Source organism: Echinops telfairi, unplaced genomic scaffold (genome assembly GCF_000313985.2).
Source record: "Echinops telfairi isolate 266 unplaced genomic scaffold, ASM31398v2 ScPeMD7_2291;HRSCAF=2852, whole genome shotgun sequence".
Classification (NCBI taxonomy): Eukaryota; Metazoa; Chordata; class Mammalia; order Afrosoricida; family Tenrecidae; genus Echinops; species Echinops telfairi.
In genome coordinates this window covers 43,108,782-43,112,258 of record NW_022106189.1, presented here as the reverse complement: position 1 = coordinate 43,112,258, position 3,477 = coordinate 43,108,782, and positions in this window count along the sequence as shown.

Below are 3,477 nucleotides of genomic sequence, written 5' to 3'. Positions count from 1 at the left end.
TCCAGCACAGGGAAGGATTGCGGCAGAGTACCTTGTCCCGCCATCTCCCATAGCACCATGGAGACGGGGGTAGTGCGTGTGCATGTGACAGACTTTCCCAGGAAGCTCAGCGATGTACTGAGGTGTGTGGTTGTGGTTGTTTTCTTGTGGAGACCACTATGTCACCAAGGCTCGTTCCTGGGCCTTACTACGTACTAGTGGGACTCCCGTGTAAGTGGAAATTTGAATGCTGGTCAGATTTCAAGGATTTGTTTTATATATTACCAAACGCTTGCCATTCCAATGATTTTAACATGCAAAATTCAGGGGCATTGATTACATTCACCGTGGGGTACAAACGTCACCACTACCTATTTCTCATTCCCCTCACCTGTAACTGAGGAACTTCAGGGCCTCTCTAACAGCGCTGAATTTTAACAAGACCAGAGTCCTTTGGGCGAAAGCTTTGTCTCTGGTGATGATAGCTTTCCTCTCCTTTTTGGCATTGAAGTATCTTTCCATTTAAGAACTAGTGCTGAGGGCAGACTACAGTTCTGTTGTTGCCGTTTTAATGCCCTTTCATGGCAAAACAATGAGTTGGCAAACCTACACATCTCCCACATTTTTGAGCTGAGATTCTATCAGCGTTCAAATTTGCAAAAATACGGGAGCCCCACTAGCACACAATATGACGGATTGGTGGCATAGGGGGTTACACTGTGCTGCTAACCACAAGGTGAGCCACCCAACACCACCAGGTGCCCCACACGAGAAAGAGAGCCTTGGAAACCCACACAGGTAGCTCTACTTTCTATGGAAGGGCTACTTGGAATTGGGATCAAGTCAAGAACAGTGAGTCGGCAGAGAGCATGCTGAGTGAGGATCCCAAGTTGGCTCTCTAACTGTGGGATCTGTCCTCCCTGGGTCACAGTCTCCCCTGCTGAGGATGGGGACAGTAGTACAGACTTAGTTGGTGATTTGGATAATCTATGTAAATGACTGGCCAGATCCTCATTTTCAACAGCACCACGATCACAAGGATCACATTGGTCCAGTCAGAGTTGGTTCGTGCTAGTATCCAGAAAGATCACAAGAGGGTGGCCTTCTTGAACAGAAATTTATTTTCTCACTGTTCTGGATTCAGGGTAGTGGCTCTAAAGCAGCAGTTCTCAACCTGTGGGTCGTGACCCCTTTGGGGGTCGAATGACCCTTTCACAGGGATCCCCCAATTCATAACAGTAGCAAAATTACAGTGATGAAGTAGCAGTGAAAATAATGTTATGGTTGGGGGGGTCACCACAGCATGCGGAACTGTATGAAAGGGTGGCGGCATGAGGAAGGTTGAGAACCACTGGTCTAGGGGAAGGCTTTCTCTGTCCATTCTGAGAGAAAGCCATTGTCTTGTTGTGGGTTTCTTACTGATGGATTGCCACGTAGTAGCAGTCTTTCCCCAATTGTGCTTCCTTATTTCTGTCCGTGTTCTGCGCCTTTTATAACGCAAAAGTGGGAAATCAAAGACCTTGGGAATAATCCAAAGGACTAATGGACCATTCGGACCTCAGCCTCCAGGACCCAGGGACCAGAAGAACTAGATGGTGCTCAACTGTCACTGCTAAGCTCTCTGAAAAAGGATCACCATGGAAGATCCTGGATAGAATGAAACAAAACTAAAACTCTTAAAAACACTGTGCCTGCTGGTCAAAGAGGAACCCCGTTGATGAGCTAGATCAGCACAGTGGCTGCAACAGTGGGCTCAAGCATAACAACAATTGTGAGGAATGTGCAGGACCAGAAAGTGTTTCCCTCTGTTGGCCATCGGGGTCAGATAAGGTACCTGATAACACTGGTATCATAGAGACTGGTAGAATCCCCAAGACTATGGGCCTTAGTCATGTTTTCAGCACACAATAGGTAGTCCTGTCCAGCGACTGCGAGCACGAGGGAGGATTAGAACAACCAGCCGTCTAAGAGCAGAAAGGCAATCTCAGAAGGCACAAAGGGACAGGGAAGAAGGCCGATGGAAGCTGTCAACACAGGGAGAGAGTGAGGAGAGTGCTGTCATGTCATGGAGATTGCCATCAAAGTCAGGAACCAAGTTACTGTCGGTAGGGCTTGTTGAATGGAAAATTTGCTCTGTGAACTCTCTCACCCAAATCACCAGACAGAGAGCATTATAAAGTCAATTACGACAGACATAGCTAGGTTAACATGTAATATCTTATCATCTGGTCTCCCTTTTGACTCATCTCAATGTGTTTCAGTTAAAAATTGGGAAAGGAAACTACACATGCACTAAGCCTCTGGTGAATTCCCTCTGACCATAGACCGGGGCTCAGAGTAGCCTTGCCATCGAGCAGAATGCACCGGAGTGGATGGCTGCAGCTGGAGCTAGGTTAAACTTTAACACATTATCATTTGACCTCCCTTTGGATCCGTTTGAAATTTGTTCCAGTTTCTTTTAAAGGTTCGGCTTTCTTTTTGATTTGAGGTTTTTATCTGTTTTATTTTGTTACTGTTGTTAGTTGAGGTTTTCTTGTTTTTGATTTTTTATGATCTTTAATACATGAAATCCAGGATAGGTAAATCTATTGAGACAGTAACTACATCAATGGTTCCTTGGGGGTATGGCAGAGGAGCCCTGGTGGTCTAGTGGTTACAAGTCACAAGTCGGGCTGTATTCCACAAGGTCTACAGTTCAAAACCACCAGTCTCTCTGAGAGAAACACAGGTTTTCTGCCCCCATCAACAGTTACAGCCTTGGAAACTCACAGGGGCAGTTCTACCCTGTCCTACAGGGTCCGTATGAGTCAGCATCAACTCGATGGCAGTAAGTTTATTTCCTTTGGATTAGGGGTATGGCAGGAGGTACTGGGGGGAAAGTGGGGTGCTAGTCATGATGAGTACAAGAGCAAAGGGAATGTTCTAAAACTGCTTGTGGCGAAGGCCAACTCTTTTTGATGTAATTGAACTATTGAATTGTATGATATGTGAATTATATGACAATAAAACTGTTTTAAAAATGGTCTTAAGACATACCTTACATGGATTATAGCCTCATTAACATAACAAAGAACACCCAGTTCCCTCATGGGATTGCAACCACTAGTGTGCTTTCATGTGTGTTACAGCACCTGTTTTACTGGGGCATAATTAGATCCTTAACAGCCTGCAAGCAAACACCCACAGTGTGATTCTTCAGTGCCTACCCCTTCTGTGGGTCCTGCAGACTGAGACCTAGAAGCAGAAGGTGACTAACTAGTGCACAACTTTGAGGCTGCCTCTCTCCTGTCGTCTTGGCTCCCCAGCCAAAGACTCAGAAGGAAACACACTTGGATCTATATTTCCAGAAGGAACATTAAGTCTAGAAGGAGCCTCCTAGGAAGAAGACATTCAAACATTGGGGAACACAGCTGTGTTAGTCTGGGTACTTTAGAGAAACAAATCCACAGAAACTCATATGTATAAGAGAGAGTTTTATATAAAGGGTAAGTGCACATC